The 20,395-nt window shown below is 38.3% G+C and overlaps 1 protein-coding gene across 4 annotated transcripts in view; it reads left to right on the top strand.

The window, feature by feature from the left end:
* NTNG1 (netrin G1) overlaps positions 1 to 20,395 on the top strand; it is a 358,486-nt gene that overhangs the window by 127,296 nt on the left and 210,795 nt on the right. The window lies entirely within an intron of this gene.

Genomic DNA, 20,395 nt, shown 5'->3' with positions numbered 1-20,395 from the left:
AAAATGTATTATACTGTTTATTTAATGGTTCTTATCATAGTTTGTTGAAACATTCCAAGGAATTATAGTTCTAAGCTACCTTGTATTTGATAGATGTCAGTAGATGACAGGAGATTAATCTATAGTCCTCGCTCTCTCTTGTTATTTGATTAAGCAGATTCATGCCACCATCTTTCTTTCTTGCCTGTAGAATACACACACACATGCCCACAAACACACACATGCCCTTCTATTTTTCAGAATTCTTAGCCACATCCCCTCCCCTCACCACCACCGTTTTTCCACCCTGGTGCACATTTTTGTAGCCATTGCTCTTTAAGGTGACAGGGAGAGAGACTTCTTATCGATCATCTGACCTCCCACACAATTTGTTGGAGGTTGACACACTCCTTGCCATTTTTGCTTTGTGGAGCCTGAAAGGTCCATTCATTACAGGGATGGCTTTATTAAAGAAGCAACCCCCAAATTCTAGTGGATTAAGCCATCTAGCTACAGAGTAACATCCTTCACAATCTTATGACAATCTATGTCCCCCATCCTTCCCTATGAAGTTAAAAGACTATATATAGATTTTCCTTTCATTTTTTAATAAATGCTCCTTGGATTTTTCTATCATACCACCCTGTTTTCTCTGAGGATAATTCTTAGCCATAGCTCCTTGTGTTTGTTTCTTTATCTATTGGCAGTTTAAAAAATGAAAATCATTTTGCATCTATTTAGCTGATCTCAACATTTTCTCTCTTTACATTAGTCTAGGGCACCTTTGAGCCATTTCATTTTCGTTTCTTTTCCATTTAGCCTGTATGTTTGGCCCCATCTGTGATTAGTGAGAATTGAGGCAGAAGCTGAATCCACCCTTCAGTCACTCTGTACAGCTTTCGTTGGAAATTCCAGCCTTGAGGAAACACACATTCACACATAGCTTGTTTCCCCTGAAATAAAGGTTTTGATCAAATATGCAGCCAGGACGTTTTCTGTGACTTGGGTACAATGGGAAGTTTTGCATATTGATCTATTTCACCTGCTGTTGAGCACCTTGGCTGTGTCTTTGCTTACCTCCCCCCGTCAGTATTTTGCACAGCAGACACTAACAAGTATTTATTGAACGAGTGAATGTGCAGATGAATGAACGTAGCATGAAGGACTAATGCTGGTGTGCTGATTGTGTCTTGTTTTTTCATTGTTCCAATATTCTATCTCAGTTTCCTCTCTCAGAAGAATGCCTCCTTGAGGTCCCTGAAGAATTACAGAATAGTAGACGCTGATAAAAATTTATACCAAATCAGTAGGGGAATAAGGAAAGGAATCTAGAAGTATCTACAACTATGCTTTGGTAAACTGTTACAAATTCACCACTCCAGGCTCTATAAATTACTTTGCCAGAAAAAAAAAAAAGAATTTTCTTTTTTTTTTGGAATGATATTAAACTTTTTTTTTACATTTATAGGTTTGATTTATTAGTTTTTTTATTATACTTTATTTTATATTTTATATTATACTTTAAGTTCTAGGGTACATGTGCACAATGTGCAGGTTTGTTACATATGTATACATATGCCATGTTGGTGTGCTGCAACCATTAACTCATCATTTACATTAGATGTATCTCCTAATGCTATCCCTCCCCGCTCCCCCCGCCCCACGACAGGCCCCGGTGTGTGATAAATGCTCATCATCACTGGCCATCAGAGAAATGCAAATCAAAACCACAATGAGATACCATCTCACACCAGTTAGAATGGCGATCATGAAAAAGGCAGGAAACAACAGGTGCTGGAGAGGATCTGGAGAAATAGGAACACTTTAACACTGTTGGTGGGACTATAAACTAGTTCAACCATTGTGGAAGACAGTGTGGTGATTCCTCAAGGATCTAGAACTAGAAATACCATTGACCCAGCCATCCCATTACTGGGTATATACTCAAAGGATTATAAATCATGCTGCTATAAAGACACATGCACACGTATGTTTATTGCAGCACTATTCACAACAGCAAAGACTTGGAACCAACCCAAATGTCCATCAGTGATAGACTGGATTAAGAAAATATGGCACATACACACCATGGAATACTATGAAGCCATAAAAAAGGATGAGTTCATGTCCTTTGTTGGGAATTGAACAAGGATTTTCATTAATGAAAATTCAAATACAGCACTTCTCCTTCCCTGATTTTAAGAGTTTGGCAATGAATTAAAATGAAAGTCTGGAGGTAAGAGGACTTGCTGAAAGGGGGTCAACTAATAGTCAACTAACTATGATTAACAGAATATAGACATTGAAAAGTCTCCATTGTGAGTTCAGATTTGCAGGCCTGCAAGCCTAGATAGTGACATAAATGTCATATGGAGATTCTAGAAAGCAATGAGTTCTATCTGTTAGGTGGTTTAATTATATTAACCCTTAGTTGTTTTGAAATCACTTGTTTACAACTGGCTGTAAATCAGCTTTCTGTTAAATTTTCACTATAAGAAATTGAAATTATAAGAATTGTGGATTTAGATACGTAAATGTTTTAATACATTCAGTCATGTTCCTCTTTTGTGAGAAGTAGAAGAAATTATTTGTTTAAGAAATATATAAGAAAATAAAGTAGAGCTATGAATTCATAGCAAAAATGGGAGCACTCTCTCTAGTGGTCTGGTTGGCCTCCTACCACTAGGTGAGTCTCTTTAATTCAATGTCCAGTAATAATCAATGTATTTGAAAAGCACATCTGGACATAATGGACAAATTGAAAATGCTTCCATATTCCTGCTCCTTGTCTCAGAAAAAAAGTCATCTTTTCAATCTCTGTGCTTTCTTTGCATTTTTGGGCATAATTCTAATTGCATGCTAGTCACATTTTGGAGTAGTTTTTTAATTGCTTATCTTCTTCTTTTCCCTGGAATGTGAAATCCTGTGTCTCATTCATCTGTTTTCTCCTATCAATGTCTAATATGTGGTAGCTGAAATTAGGACCACTGAGAAGTATCACTTGAATAGTGAATATGGGAGGGGAAATGCTATATGAGGAAAATATGCTGGACACCCAGATTAGTCCATTCTTGCAGTGCTATAAAGAAATACCTGAAACTGGGTAATTTATAAAGACAGTAGGTTTAATTGGCTCGTGATTCTGTGGGCTGTACAAGAAGCAAGGCTGGGGAGGCCTAAGGAAACTTTTAACCATGGCAGAAAGTGATTCAGGCATGTCTTGCATGGACGAGGCAGTAGGAAGACAGTAAAGCTGAAGGTGCTACACACTGTTAAGCAACCAGATGTCCTGAGAACTCACCCATTATCATGAAAGCAACAAGGGGGAAATAGGTCCCCATAATCTAATCACCTCTCACCAGGTCCCTCCTCTAACATTAGGGTTTACAATTTGACATGAGATTTGGGTAGGGACACAAATCCAAACCTTAGCAACCTTTTTTTTTTTAAGTTTGGACCTGGTGTTGCAACTACATAACCTTGATCAAGTCATTTAACTTTCTAAGGTGAGAGTTTCCTATTCATAGGAAGGGGAGAATAGTCACCAAGAAGAAGCGAAAGAAAGACTATGTGTGGACTGCTTTCAGATCTGTAAAGAGCCATTCAGTTAATGTTATTATGTTAGCATTTCAGCCAATGGGAGTGCTCTTTGGGTCTCTCTTCACTCCCTGAACATGTTCAGAGAAAACTATTGGTTTATCTAAAGTTTCAAGCTGTGGGTCTCATACACAGATTTCTTTCACTTCATGTCAACTTTGATTTCCTTCCCTCATGTATTCAAAGCACTAAAGGGTCAGAATTAAAGGTGTATGATTGCATCTTGGAAACTACTCTCACTATGGTCGCAACACATTATAGTACAATGTACAGAAAATATAAAGAATATAATTCAGAAGCTGTTCCTCAGCTACTTTAATTCTTTCAATTGTGCATTGGGAGACGTGTTAAAATGTCCATACTGAGCCTTCACCTTTGTCATTTGTAAAAATGTATGACAAGACTCCCACCTATACAGTTATACAGATAAATGAGATAATACATCTTAAACACCTGTGCAATGCCTGGTCATCATAAGACTTGCAATGAATAGTAGCAATGTTGACCGTTATTCAAGGAAGAGCGAGATTAGTATGGACTGGAAGAATGCTAGGGAGCTGGGGTGTGTGTGAGATTTGAGTGCAGGAGTTGAATTTGCATAGAGGTAAATCATGAAGGAAGGCTCTGAGGTGACTGAATTAATGCAAGAATCAATATTAACCCAGTTGTTCAAACTGAAACCTGGGTATCAACTGTAGCTTGTCCCGTGCCCTCATGCTCATTCCTAAAATATTCAATTCACTACCAACGTTTATCAGTTCTAACATCGTTCAGACCTACCTAATCCTCTCAAATTCCACTGCACTTTTCCATTCCCAGTACCTCTCTCCAGTCACTATCCCTCCCACTACTCTCAGTCCCCAGGGGTGTCCTCCACACTCTTACCCTCAGGTCTTTGAACATGCTGCTTACTTAACATAGTGCACTTAGCCCCTAGCTGCCTTTCCTACCCCAGCTGAGCACACACCAAACACACATACATTAACTCCTAGACTCCTTTCCTCCAGTAAGTCTTTAACATAACATTGCATTTCCTGTTTCTCTCTGTCCTTCACTAAAATGAAAAAACAAAAAGCACTCAGCTAACCATCAAGTAAGAGCCCACTTTCCACAGATTCGCAGCGCACACCTGACAGTCTTCCTGCATTCAAACTCTGTCCTTCTTTCCCATACTGTGGATAAATTGTCCCCTTTCTAAGACCAACCTTTCTTCACATACTCAATCCCATCCCTCTTAACAAAGTGAGGACATTACTGCAGATATTCTTCTCCTTTTTCTCCTACATTATCATTTCTCTTTTGTAGCATCATTTGTGCAAATATGTAAAAATACATCCCATCTTCATAAAGAAAAACAAAAATCTCCCTATACTTCACATCCCCTTCTAGACATTGCCACATTTCTCTACTTCTGTTTATAGCAAAACTCCTGGAAAGATTTGTCCATACTGGCTTTCTCTACTTCTTTTACTTCCATTCCTTTTCTTTTTTTTTTTTTTTTTTTTGAGACGGAGTCTCGCTCTGTCCCCCAGGCTGGAGTGCAGTGGCCAGATCTCAGCTCACTGCAAGCTCTGCCTCCCAGGTTTACGCCATTCTCTTGCCTCAGCCTCCCGAGTAGCTGGGACCACAGGCGCCTGCCACCTCGCCCGGCTAGTTTTTTGTATTTTTTTTTTTTTTTTAGTAGAGACGGGTTTCACCGTGTTAGCCAGGATGGTCTCGATCTTCTGACCTCGCGATCCGCCCGTCTCGGCCTCCCAAAGTGCTGGGATTACAGGCTTGAGCCACCGCACCCAGCCACTTCCATTCCTTTTCTAACCATTCTAAACATGCTTGGGTCCCCACCATTGTAAGAAATATAATTCGTGTCCAGTAACCACTGATCTCTGTATCACCAGATCCAAGGGTCAGATCGCAGACTTCACCTTTCTGGATTGATTGACACATTGGACTCGGTTACTCCTCACTCTTGAAACTGTCTTTACTGGGCTTTTTGGACTTCTTGATCTTGGCTCTCTCTCATCTTTTTTTTTTTTGGCTTTTCTTTACTGGTTTCTCCTTATCCCCCAACCTCTTAAGGTATACGGTGTTTCCTCTTCTCTATCTATACTTTCTAATAAACCAGTCTCATGGCTTTAAGTGTGAACTATATGTTGATAAGCCCCAGATAACTCAATCCCAGACCTCACTACTGAATTCCAGAGTTACTACCTATTTCACATCACTGAGTTCCTATTAAGCGTTTCACGGTGAACTTAACTAAGATGAAATGTCCAATTCCCACCTCCTTCCCAAAACAATTCTAGACATCTTCAGTTCAATGCAACTCCATTCTGCCAATCGCCTCGGCCAGAAATCTTATAGTTGTCTATCACCAGTCTTCATCACATGAAAAACCTTGGCATCTTTTCTTTATCACATCCAATTTATCAACAAATATATCTAGGAGCCAACCCTCCAAGCCATTGTCATCTCCCATGTGGATAGCTGAAGTAATCTATCTGGTCTGTGTCCACCCTTCCTCCCTGTAATTTTTTATCACGATGGCATTCAGTACAATTTTTTTTGTTTTTTTAAGGTAAGACATGCCATGCCACTCCTCTGTTAAAACACTTTCCAGTGACTCAATATCTCTAATAAATAAAAGTCAAATTATTTTTAGTGACCAAGCTACCTCCCTGACTTCATCTCCTACAAATGTCCGTCTTGTTAGTCTACAAATCCTGTGAGACTCTCTTTTGGCTTCTGCTACGTCTTCTTCAAGGATGCCTTTACCAAAGGGTCTTTTGCACTTGCTATTCTCTCTGCCTCGAATTTTCTTACTCCCCAATTCTACGTGACTAACTCTCATTTTCTTCAATTCTCTGCTCATTTGGCACCTTTTCAGTGAAACCTTACTTTATCACCTAATTCAAATAGTATCCTTATTTCTACCCTTGTCATTTCCAGTTATTTACCCTACTATATTGTTTTTCCCCATAACGCTTACTGCTTTTTGATATACAATGTGAATTTGTTTGTTCGTTGGCTTTTTTTTTTTTTTTTTTTTTTGAGACGGAGTCTCGCTCTGTCGCCCAGGCTGGAGTGCAGTGGCCGGATCTCAGCTCACTGCAAGCTCCGTCTCCCAGGTTCACGCCATTCTCCTGCCTCAGCCTCCCGAGTAGCTGGGACTACAGGTGCCCGCCACCTCGCCCAGCTAAATTTTTGTATTTTTTAGTAGAGATTGGGTTTCACCGTGTTAGCCAGGATGGTCTCGATCTCCTGACCTCGTGATCTGCCCGTCTCGGCCTCCCAAAGTGCTGGAATAACAGGCTTGAGCCACCGCGCCCGGCCTCGTTGGCTATTATTATCCACATGAAGGCAGCTTTGTGATAACAGGGATTCTATAGGCCCCCCCTCCCATCATTTGTCTTTACCGCCAATACCTAGAATAGCATCTGGTACATGGAATGTGTTTAAGAAAATATTTGTTAATTGAATAAATGAATGAATGTGCCCCTTAATTGATTATGGGAGACTAGGATATCAGTCATTTCTTCTAGCTCTGCAGCTAAATATACTAGTGTAGAGTAAGACTCTTATGGTTGTAAACTTGGCATGTTACATTTTATATCTTTAGACTACTTAGCAGATTCCATGACTGAGTTACTTTTAGAGATATTCTTTCTTTTCATGTTCAGACTTCTGCCTTTAAATATCATAAACTTAAATGAACACATAGAAATCAGCAGCTTTAAACAGTTCTGTACTGATGCCCTCACAATAGTGGTCTAAGCAATTGTTTTGCTTTTAGCATAGCTAGCTCAGTAATTTCTATTTATGTTCCAAATGCCATTGAAAAGCCACTGAATATTGCACAAAGTATGCCAATATGAAAAATATCATCAACTGCCATTTTATTTCAAGCTGGGCTTCTGCACAGCAAACTGTTCCAAAGTTGGTGAAAACCAAAAATCCAAGTCACCTTAAACAGAAAGACAGATGTAAAACAGTGAGTAACTTTTTTAAAACAGAAAACAAACTTAATGTGCTGTATATTATTTTATTATTTTCTTAGCATTTTTTGACCTGTTATTTGTATTGAGTTTTTTCTGTTATAGTGAACATTGTTTTATTATTTCTACAAATAGTTTAGTAATATATGAAAATCTCATTGTAGACTGCCGTGATTGGCTTATTTCTTCACTTACTCTCGTGATGTCAAAGTTCAGGCTTTGGAATCAGGCTTGTTCAGTTGGAATCTAAGCTCTTTGAATTTTCATCTCAGTAACATCAGACAAATTACTCAACATCTCTAAGACACAGTTTTCTGCTGTTTGAAATGGGAATAATAAGGTTGTTATGATGATAGAAATAAACAATTCCTATATAACACTCAATATGCATTTACTAGTATTTCTGATGTTATTAATGGATTCTCTTACGCTGTAGGAAGAGCTGTTTTCCAGTAGTTCAAAATTTGGAGCTGGATATATTATCTCCAAGATATAAACTTTTTGCTCACTTTCTAAACAAAACTCATTAATCTGAATATAGGGATTCCCCCCACCCCCCTCGCCCTGCCCCGCCAAAGTGCAGTGTTTACTCCTTTCTCTGAGTCATGGTCTGACATATTTATTTGAACTTAAAAATTAAGTTTTTCATTGATATTTCATTTGCTGGAAAAGTTTGTTTTATTTGCATAATATAATATTTATTTTAAGAGCAGACACTTATATTTTGTCTATATTGTGAAGGCACTCTATCCGTAACAATATACAACTTACAGGATGATTCTAATGATAAAGGAATTAGACTACATATCAAGTAAGCTCATTTAAAATAATGAAGAAATTGGCCGGGTGCAGTGGCTCACGCCTGTAATCCCAGCACTTTGGGAGGCCAAGGCGGGCGGATCACGAGATCAGGAGATCCAGACCATCCTGGCTAACACAGTGAAACACCGTCTCTACTGAAAATACAAAAAATTAGCCGGGCAGGGTGGCGGGCGCCTGTAGTCCCAGCTACTCGGGAGGCTGAGGCAGGAGAATGGCGTGAACCTGGGAGGCGGAGCTTGCAGTGAGCCGAGATCGCGCCACTGCACTTCCAGCCTGGGCGACAGAGCGCGACTGCATCTCAAAAAAAAAAAACAAAACATAATAATAATAATATAATAATAATGAAGAAATTATTAAGCAACAGAAAGTGTTCTATATATTCAACCAAAAGAATTTAAAAGGCAGATTGCTTACCACGAAAAGTAGACAACAATATTTAGACATAAATCTAAAATTAACATAATTTAGATACAATAACTTTATCTATAAAGATACAGATTGTAATTTTGTACTCCAAGTAACATAAATCAATCCAAACTATATTTTAATTGATATTGTAAGACTTGTAATCACACAAAACCAGTTGGAAATCAAGTCTAACCTAAGCAAATTTAACCTCTTCAGGCCTTTATTACTATTGTTTGTAACCTCCATGTTTTCCTTTACCATTTTCTTCCATATTCAGCTTATAAATAATTAATTCCCTATACTCAGAAGTTGTATTTAAAACAAAACAACAAAAACACATTAATAACTAGCAGACATCAAAGAATTTTATAACCCAGACCAGCAGAAGAATATGAATCCGAAATAGCTTTGTTACAACAGGAAACTGACATATTCTATTGTAACTGTTATTTTGCTGTAGATGAATATTTCATTAAAAATAGATATTAGAGGTAAAGTTATGTATACAACACAGATAAATGTAGTTGACTTTCCCAAATCTGGTAAAATAGATGTTTCCCCATCTTTCGGTGAAGAAAAAAAAATGCTACTAATCTGAGACAAGAATATGCTAAGGTATAGAGCTTTGCAGAATAACACTCCAATCATGTTTGCTTCATGAATATATATTAGTGACTTCAGAATCTAGGGCATACACTGTCTTTTAAATGCATTGAAAAAAATGACATTAATGAAAAGAGGGAATTATGGGGAAGTAAGACCTTGTTCTGTCAAGTTTAGTACCTGTTCTAAAAACAATGTTTCAGAGTTTTAAGCTAAAACCGTCTCTTCTAGTTAAAATACCCTTCTGACCAAACAGTGATGCAGAAAACTTTTAAAAGTCAAATGGAAATCAGCTTGGTAAAATATTCTTAGTGTTTGTTTTTAAGTGACTCTCCAACAAATATTTATCGAGCCGCTCGTTGTGTCAATACCATGCTTTTGCGAATGACTCAGTTAGTTATCATCAATAATAGTATCATCTAGATTTTAAATAATAATAATATTACTAATGATACTACTAAGGATATCCTTAAAGTGTCTAAAAGAGCTTGCTCGGGGTCTTTTTCAAGTAATGTTTTTTCCATGTGGCAAAATGTTTCTGTCTCTGAGCTTTTTTTGGGAACACAGAATAATCGTCATTGTTCCTTCCTTGAGTTTATAAACTAATGATTCTCTGCATTTGCTCCACCACTTTTTAGCTCTCTGCTGGGCTAATGTAAGCATCAGAATCCTTGGTGGTTAATAAGTGAGCATCTTAGAAAGAATTCTACTGGGAACATGGCATTCAAATCAGCCCTCCAGGGCATTTTGTTGCAGTGAATTCCCACAGGTGCATGGCACAAGATGGGAACTTCCCTTGGGAAGGTTATTTATGTGCTCAGCCTGTCTATATAGAATTCAATAGAATATCTGAAAACACTCAGAAGCGGCCGTCAACCCCCAGAAGGAACCATTTCCCCATGTATACAGTTGAGCAATTGAAAGCCAATCTGAATGTAAGAAAAGTTGTCGAGGGGCAATATTGAGGTTTAATAGTGCTAAGTCACTTGAAAAATAAATCTTAAAAATGATGTAATGTATACATTTGGCCTTCAGTAGTGTTGTATTAAGAGGGTAGGCATTATCTTAGTCTAACCATTAAGTATAAATGCTTAAGCAGCTTAAAGCCCTGAAGTCGGAAGCACTTAGAAGCTCTGGTAAAATTGTCCATAATACAAACTAATCTAAAGCATCATAAATACTTAAAGATTGCTTAGCATATCTTTACTATCATTGTTTTGCAAGCAGCTTACTTTCTCTAGGATAATAAAGATGCAAAGATCAATAATACCCTATTTCTTAGTAAAGGAATCAAATGCATATCTATTTTTTCCTCTCTATGAGGGCTGTAGATTTTTTTCTTCTTTTTGAACAATATCAGGCCTTCCTAGATGACATTAATTACTCAGAAGCTTACAGACGTCAAGGTAGGGGGGTCCTGAAAGGTGTGGCAGGGGTGGCTGAGCAGTGAGAATAGTCAGGAAGAGAATACTGAGTAATGCAGTGGAGAATGTATAGAACTAGAAGGGAGAGCCTGGAATCAGACGTTAGGTTGTCTGAATCTGATAGAAGAATATATTGGCTTGTGAATTAAGGCAAATTATTATAAACTACTGAAATTATTTAAAACTCGCCTCTGAGAATTCTTTTTTTTTGTTTGTTTTTTTGTTTTTTGTTTTGTTTTTTTTTTTTTTTTTGAGACGGAGTCTCGCTCTGTCACCCAGGCTGGAGTGCAGTGGCCGGATCTCAGCTCACTGCAAGCTCTGCCTCCTGGGTCTATGCCATTCTCCTGCCTCAGCCTCCCGAGTAGCTGGAACTACAGGCGCCCGCCACCTCGCCCGGCTATTTTTTTTGTATTTTTTAGTAGAGACGGGGTTTCACCGTGTTAGCCAGGATAGTCTCGATCTCCTGACCTCATGATCCGCCCGTCTCCGCCTCCCAAAGTGCTGGGATTACAGGCTTGAGCCACCGCGCCCGGCTTCCTCTGAGAATTCTTAAGGGAGTTGCATGAGATAGGCCTTTGAAAGTGCAAAATGTAAAGCAACATGATTTTTGTTGTTGTTGTTATTTGTAGGGAAGGGGTTAGTTCGGTTTGGTTTTTTAAATAGCAGGAACAGGGATCTGAAACAGCAGCCATGCTTGCCCTCTTTCTCAGCTTCTTTTCGAGTCTACCACGGAATGCCTCATGCAGTGACTTATACCTAGTAGGTGCTGTCTGAAAATTTGAGGAAGGAATGGAGCTTTTTTCTCGCAGTTCTGAACTTTGCAATATGAATTATGTACTTCCTTATAATGATTTTATTTTTATATATGTCATCTCCCCTGTTAATTCATGGGCATCTCAATGAGTACATATCAGTCATAGTCATGTACCCATAGTACCCCAGTTGATGATTCCTGAATATTCATTAAATGAACAAAATGCTTGAGATATAAACCCATCTAGCTTAATAGTTTCACTTTTTAATTACTTTTTCTTTCTGACAATGTTATCTTCTTCTCTTCTGAATTCCTGAAGTGATTTATCACGATTATCCCGTAACTTGACTAACTGCTAAGAATTTGAGAATTAAAGCAAAGCTCTGTGCCTTTGGAACTTACCATTTACTAATATCAAACATGTAGTAGCTCTTACCGTGTGCCAGTCACCCTATTAAGGAGTATATTTGCCACTGAGTTTGTATAATAACCCATTAAAGTGGGTATTATTATTATTCATAATTTCCAAATGAAGGAATTGGGACTTAGGGAGTAACTTTCACAAGTCCTTAAGGGGGTAGCACTGGGATTCTAACCCAGGGAGGCTGTTTCCAGGGCCCATTCTGGGAAAACAAGTAGCATGATGATAAGGTATTATGTGCTAAATGTTCATGGAGAATTTTTAAAGTGCCATCAGATTTCAGGAAAATGAAATCTCTATGAATTTGCTATTTGAAAAGATTTGGTGGAGTCAATATAACTTGAGTTTGAACTGCCTAAGAGCAATAATAACAACTGGAAACACTTCTATTGCACTTGGCATGTGCTAAGGACCTTTGGTTAATCATTAGGTCATTTATGCCTCACTACAACCCTATGAATTAGGTACTATTATCATCCCTTCCTTTTACCAATGACCAAACTGAGACACAAGCCTTAAATAACTTACACCAAGTCACCCAGCCAGTGTGATAAGGGGTTTGGGGAATAGCAGAGAGAGAACAGGTTGTCCAGATGAAGGGAATGCTATAACGGTAGGCTTTGGAGAGACTCAAACATATTCTGCTACCTGGGGATTTTCTCTGGGCAATGAGCAGGAAAGCACTGGAGACAAGTTAACTCCCACTACGACAGATTATAGAGGGTTTTAGATATATTGGCTGAAGAATTTATATTTGATTCTATGCAGGCATTGGAATACTGTTAAAATTATTTTTCAGCATTTATTGTTTAGCATTAGATTATCTATAGTGGTTGCAGCACTGTATCAGTGTAGCCACTTTCGTCTGGGAAGCCTCCTGATCACCCTTTCACCACTTTCTCCAATTCTGGAATAGATGCTTTTCTGTGTTCCCTGAGGACCCAGAAATCTTTGTTCTTATGGCACTTACCATATCTTTGTGCTTCCCTTTTGCATTAGTCAGGCTTTTCCAGGGAAACAGAACTAATAGGGCATGTGTACGTATGTGTATAATATAATTTAAAGAGATTAGTTGACTGGGCATGGTGGCTCACACCAGTCTTCCCAGCACATTGGGAGGCTAAGGCGGGTGGATCACCTGAGGTCAGGAGTTCAATACCAGCCTGGTCAATATGGTGAAACCCTGTCTCTACTAAAAATACAAAAATTAGCTAGATGTGGTGGCAGACGCCTATAACCTCAGCTACTCTGGAGGCTGAGGCAGGAGAATGGTGTGAATCTGGGAGGCGGAGATTGCAGTGAGCCGAGATCATGCCACTGCACTCCAGCCTAGGTGACAGTGTGACTCTATCTCAAGAAAATAAATAAATAAAAACATTTATTATGAGGAATTGGCTCATAAAATTACAGAGACTGACAAATCCCAGGATCTGCAGTTGGCAAGCTGAAGACCCAGGAGAGGCAATGTGTAGCTCCAGTCTGAGTCCAAAGAGCTGAGAACCAGGAGAGCTGATTGTGTAGTTCCAGTCCAAAGACCAGCAGGCTCAAGATCCAGGAAATGATGATGTTTCAATAGAGTCCAAAGGCAGGGAAAAAACCCGTGTCCCAGCTTAAAGGCAGCCAGGCAGGATGAGTTCTTCTTTACTCAAGGAAGGGTCAGCCTTTATGTTCTATTTAGACATTTCACGAATTGAATGGAGCCCACCCACATTAGGGAGAGAAATCTGCTTTACTCAGTTTACCAATTCAAATGGTAATCTTACAAAAATACCCTTACAGATACACTCAGATTAAAGTTTGAGCAAATGTCTGTGCACTCTGCTTCCCATTCAAGGTGAGATATGAAATTAACCATCACACCTTCATCATTCCACCCAAAACCGATGGGCTCTAGTAAAAGAGAAGGAGGGCTTCTCTCTTACTTTCCTGAGAATCCCACAGCACTTAGTACAGAGCTGGAATGCAGAAGGTGCTAAACTTAATTGTGTTAGCATCCTGAATATGTTCTGGACAAAATATGCTGTAAATCAATTTTGTCTAGTTTTGTTTTATTCTTTGTTATCTTGAGTTACATTTGATGCTTACTATGTAAATCACAGGTAGGGATCAGACCTTTTTGCCTTACAGCTTCTGTTCTGAATCTGATTCCTTACTAAGGAGACTCTATTAAGTACTTGTTGATTACTCTCCTTTTTGTGTGAAGAGGAAAATAGTACATCCAGACATTTATTTACTAGACTTCAGCATAGCAGTCAACCATTATCTCTTCATAGCAACATTGTCTCACTTTTCAGGTCTACCATGCTCCTAAAAATCACTGTCAGCTCTGACCATACCTACTGTTCACCACTGCTCACATATCCCACATACTTGCCTCCCCTCATGCCTTTGCTTATGCTGTACCTTCTGATTGGAAACTTTTCTTCCTGCATTCTTCACATGGAGAATGCCTACTCACATTTCAAGGCTCACATCACTGAACCTTCACCCTCAGCCTTTCTCATGTGGAAGAATCCGTTGTGTTTTCAAGTGAGTTCCCATAACACTGGGTATCTACTTCTGCTAGAGTTTATTCAAGGAGTATTGTCTTCTTTGCCAGTCAATGAAATTATAGGGATCAAAGACGAGGTCATATTCAATCTCTGTATCTTAAGCACCTAGTACTCTACCTGACACATAGTAAGTAGTCATTAATTGTTGGATGAATAAACTAATGTATACAATAAGATTATTAACAATGATATTCATTGCCTAGTATTCCTGGTCTCCTTCCAGGTCATTTAAATTTTTTTTTCTTTTTTGTCTTATTGAAGAGACGTGATAAACAGTCATTCTTTTTTTTTTTTTTTTTTTTTTTTTTGAGACGGAGTCTCGCTCTGTCGCCAGGGCTGGAGTGCAGTGGCCGGATCTCAGCTCACTGCAAGCTCCGCCTCCCGGGTTCACGCCAATCTCCTGCCTCAGCCTCCCGAGTAGCTGGGACTACAGGCGCCCGCCACCTCGCCCGGCTAGTTTTTTGTATTTTTTTAGTAGAGACGGGGTTTCACAGTGTTAGCCAGGATGGTCTCGATCTCCTGACCTCGTGATCCGCCCGTCTCGGCCTCCCAAAGTGCTGGGATTACAGGCTTGAGCCACCGCGCCCGGCCTAAACAGTCATTCTTAAAATTTTATCTTTAATAGTGAATTGAAGTCCTCCAAGAAACAGCTACTATAACAGGATTAGATATGAAAGAGATTTATTGGGGAGAATTGCCATAAGGAAAAAAGAAGAGGAAGCTGGGGGAGGCTGGGAAATTTGTCAGATCACCATGCAAAACCTTGTGAAGGAGAGAGGGAAGGAATGAAGGTTGGATATGAAAAAGTTTTACACTACAGTACAGTTTTAAGAATGTTTCGGCCGGGCGCGGTGGCTCAAGCCTGTAATCCCAGCACTTTGGGAGGCCGAGGCGGGCAGATCACGAGGTCAGGAGATCGAGACCATCCTGACTAACACGGTGAAACCCCGTCTCTACTAAAAATGCAAAAAATTAGCCGGGTGAGGTGGCCGGCGCCTGTAGTCCCAGCTACTCGGGAGGCTGAGGCAGGAGAATGGCGTAAACCCGGGAGGCGGAGCTTGCCGTGAGCCGAGATCTGGCCACCGCACTCCTGTTGGCTGGGAGCAACCCTTAGCAGTGTGGATTTCCTAGTCCAACTCAGAGATAGATTTCAGAGCCCAGAAGCCAGGGCCCTTGGTCGGTTACAATCCCTGCAGTTAGACTTCAGAGCCCACATGTTCGTGGTGACCACAGTGGCTTGAAACCCTTGAGGCGGTAGGGAATGTCCTTTATTCCCTTTAAAATCTTGCATCTAAACGTATTTTAAATCCAAAATACTCCTTTAAATAATGAAACTATAGAAAGTACATGGAAATCTTAAATCCATTTGAAATTATTTAGAATCCTAGGTAAGCCTCAATTGTTAGCTAATTCTGACATGATAGAGAAAAATAAAATATTTAAGTGAACAAAATTAAAACACTATAGGAAACTGTGGGCACAAATATGTTTCAGAGAAAAATCAAAGGTATCTATTTTACTTGGAAGTTTCTAATGAGTAGATGTTCTACTAAGGTCATAGTTTTTTGGATCTTACAGTTTAAATTCAAATGGCTTCCTCAGAAGAATCACATTTGACAAATTGTTGATGCTGCATATCTTCTGAGAAAGAACATGTAAGTCTGTTGTATAGAACAGAGCATATCTAATTTACAGGAGTTTTAAATGACAAGCCTTTTCTAAATTCCAAAAGGCTTTAAAAAATTTGCATTCCTATAAATAAACCAGTTTTTCTTAGAAGCAACCTTAACTCTAATAAATAAATAAAACCCAATCGTTATTTCATATAACATTTTTCATGCCAGAAAGAAATGATTCAAGATAATATATGGCATAACTTCTAGAAGGCAGTGCTATTAAAAACACATGATTGGTTTCCCTGCTCAATCCCACTCCATTTCCCAGCCCCTACATTTGTCCCATGTGTTCACTACTTATCTCTGGATATTTTCCCATGGGTTTCATCTTGTTGAAAAAGGCCTTTGCATTTACTCCCCACCCATAGTAATCCATTACTTCCTTGAAGATACATCGAACTAGGAAGGACTACTCTTTTCCAAGAAGTATACCCTAAAGAACTATCTCTCAGTTATCTCTTAGAGGCTACAAAAGTAATCTGAAGTATTGTCATTAAGTTTTTGCAGTCCTTTAGCACTTATGTAAGTATACTCTACACTTTTCTAAGTACTTTCTTACATGTTGTCTTTTCCTTAAGGTCTTGTCTCACGTATGAAATAGAAAAGATTTCAGGGAAATAGACGATTCTTTTGTTCCTTTAGTATTCACAAGCATGTAGTAGATCCAAAACAAAGGCTTTTATTTTGTGTTTATTACTTTTAAAAAATCAGACTAAATGCTTATGATAAGAAAACCCAAGAATTGAGGGTCTTTTATTCATTCAATTTCACTGCCTAGAGGCAGTCTCTTTTAGTCTTTTCTGTTTTTGTTCTTATGGTGAATTTATCTCCATACATGAGATAAATTCATTGAGGAAGTTTTCAGTGAGGAAGTTTTAGACAATACGTACTGATTCCCCACTATGAAATATGAGAATCTAATAATGAGTGCAGCATTATTTTCACCAGTTTATCTCTTTTTCATTGTTTGATGGTTGTTGTATTAATTTGTCTTCTGTTGATTATTTTTGTAACTTAAAAAAGGAATTTCTTGATGTCTTGTTCCATCAACATCAGTGAGCACCTAAAATTCTCAACGTGAGAATTTTAATGACTCTAAACTTTCTTCTACTTTGCTTTCTCCCATTCCAGTGATCACCTTCTCAGTTATTCTTATTTTTATGTTGTCAGGATTCTTAATAATTACATTTTGTGCTATAACAATGACCAGGGTTTCATGTTTGATCCATAGGTTGATTCTAAAAGTTAAAATTCAAGTAGATGGGGGCATTATGACTACATGGATGTTGGTCATGGATGAAATGAGTACTAGGATTACATTTCCTTCTCTATAAAACTATGGTCGTGACCCTTCAGTCACTCAGAGAGTATTTCCAACACCAAAAATAAGTAGATTATTTAAAATGACCTCAAATTGCTGAAAATAATATCACATTATTTTTTGACTCGTATCTGCTTCATATTAATCTCTATACTTTTTTTGTACAGTTTTTTTCCTTTCCTCATTTTTTTATTGACAATGGAATGTATGTTTATCATAGTCTAAAGTTTTTCATCTTCTCAATTACAAAATCAACTGTATTTTGTCACCATTTTTCCTGTTTACTTCCCTCTTGAATTCACCTTGGAGTCAAATTACTTAACAGCTAGCATGGCATCATCACTGACCAATCAAGACAGAAGTCATTTTTAAACAGCCAACTGGGCATTCCTGTGTGTACACACTAACAGATCTGCTTAAGCTGCCAGCAGCACAGATGTCACACTACGTTTCTACCTTTCTGTTCCTGCAAAGTGGCCTATTTCTTGACTCTCCTTACTTCTATTTTCTCCTTCATATTTCCAGAATACACCTTCAGCTTCCTCTGAAGAAAAATGTGGAAAATTAACTTTACAAGAGTGAAACGCCTTTTACCTTCATTATGCATTGATGACTTGGCTTGGAGTATAATTCTGGGTAGAAAACAATATTTCCTTGGCATTTTTAAAGCATTACTCCTTGGCATTTTAAAAGCATTACTCCATTGGCTTTTATTTTTCATTTTTAATATTTTTAAAGATGAGGTCTTTCTCTGTTGCCCAGGCTGGAGTGCAGGGGTGTGAACATAACACACTGCAGCCTCAAACTCTTAGCTTCAAGCAGTCCTCCCACCTTGGGTTGCAGTCCCACCTGTAGCTGGGACTAGAGGTGTATACCACCATGTTCAGCTTTCATTGGCTTTTGGCTTCCAGTGTTGTTGATGAAAAAGTCTGACGACTTCTGAATTCCTCTTCCTTTGTTGGGGTGTGTGTGTGTGTGTGTGTGTGTGTGTGTGTGTGTTTTACTCTAAGCCTTCTTGGATTATTTTTTTGGATTTAATTTTTTAATTTGTATCTCCTAAAGATGTATGATGTGTTTTGGTGCTGGCCTTTTTTTTTTTTTTTTTTTTTTTTCCCCTCTCACCGTTTTGGTTATTCTATAGGGCTTCTCATTCTGAAGGTTAATTTACTTCTTTAGTTGTGGAAATTTTTCTTTTTTATTTCTGACAATAGCTTATTCTATATGTTCTCTGCTCTCTTCTTTGCAACTCTACTAGATGTTCTTTGGATGTCATGGGTTGAATCTCTGTATGATTAACCTCTTCTCTTGTAAGTGTGTATGTGTGTTTGCATGTCTATCTTCCTTTGAGTTTCTCTTGTATTAATTACAATTTTAATAGCATTCTCTGTTTCCAGAATTATTTTTGTTTCTTTCAAGATCAGTTTTCTTTTTCTTTGTCTTGACTTTTCTCAGGCATGCTGTAACTCTTCCTCCAGTATCTGGTGATCTTTGGTTATCCATTCTTATATAAGAGTCAAGGTTTGGGAAGTTGGCATGGCCTTTTTTGGCCACTATATAAGCACATTATCCTATAATTCTCCTTTATGAATGAGAAGCCTAATTCAGAGCCCGTTACTGGGCAGGTATTCCCACCTAGCAGGGAAACCTGCCAAAGATCAAACTGCAGGCTGCAAGCCTCAAGACCACAAATGCCAAAAGAAGGAGGGGTGCCAACACTCTTAACAGGAACTTAGGTCGTTCCTAGGCAGTTTATTTAATTTATTTCACAAAGAGTCCTCCGACTTATTTTATTTTATTTTGGCTGAGAATGAAGGCCAGACTGCCAATCACTTTGAGTAATGGAAATGGAAGGACAATTGTTCTATATAATATTTTCTCTTTCTCTCCCTGTTTTAAGCCCCACATCTCACCCTTACTCTCACGTAACCCACCAGCCAAAAGCCTGCAGCCTTTCAGGTTTCTAACCTTCTCACCTTCTCAATAGTCCCCTTATAGCACATTCTAGTGACTGCATTTCTGTTGACTTATCAACATTTCCATTTGTTTTCTCCCATAAACGCATTGAAATCTTATATCTTTGTTGTTACATGTGTATTCCTCTTTGTGCTTCCACACAATTATGTACATATAAAACATTGTTACTTTAGAGCCCCCAGTAGAGCTAGGACATGAATGACTAACCTCAGTCTGCTATCTTCTCCCTCAAGTCCCTTAACTGCTCTTGGAATTTAATTTAGCAGGGATTTTTTTTTTTCCAGAAAAATAATATGACTAGTCTTTTTCTAAAAAAAAAAAAACAAGAAAAATGAATTTTTTAATGTATATATATTTTGTGAGACTTGATGGTTATGTTCAAGAGTTTTCAAGATAATTGAGGATTTTGCATCACTTCACAAATGTGTTAAGAGTTGTGGAATTTTCATGTTGTTGGCACAGAACTGTGAGGAAATGAACCAATCCTAAATTGAATGTCTGCTTTGCCCTGCATTTTCCTCAATTAGATATTAGGCTTAACTTGTGTACTTGGTTAAATGGTTTTATATACATATATATGTGTAAATGTGTGTGTATATATATGTATGTGTAAATGTGTATATATATATATATTTATGTGTATCTACATATATTTTTGTATATATACACACAATTTTATGTAAAATATGGTCTGTGGATTACTGCATATCAATATTTGTTAACTGTCCGTGACAATATAAACTTCTACCAAAATGTAAATCAACTAAGTTACTACACATACTTTGCAGTTAATACTTTTTCCTAGCATGACATTCCCAATGAAAGAAGTAGTATAAAGACTCACATTTTGTCAAAAAAAGATGCTGATCCAA

The sequence above is a fragment of the Trachypithecus francoisi genome, unplaced genomic scaffold, assembly GCF_009764315.1.
Source record: "Trachypithecus francoisi isolate TF-2019V2 unplaced genomic scaffold, Tfra_2.0 Lachesis_group5, whole genome shotgun sequence".
Lineage (NCBI taxonomy): Eukaryota > Metazoa > Chordata > Mammalia > Primates > Cercopithecidae > Trachypithecus > Trachypithecus francoisi.
This window is presented reverse-complemented; position numbering and strand designations above follow the sequence as displayed.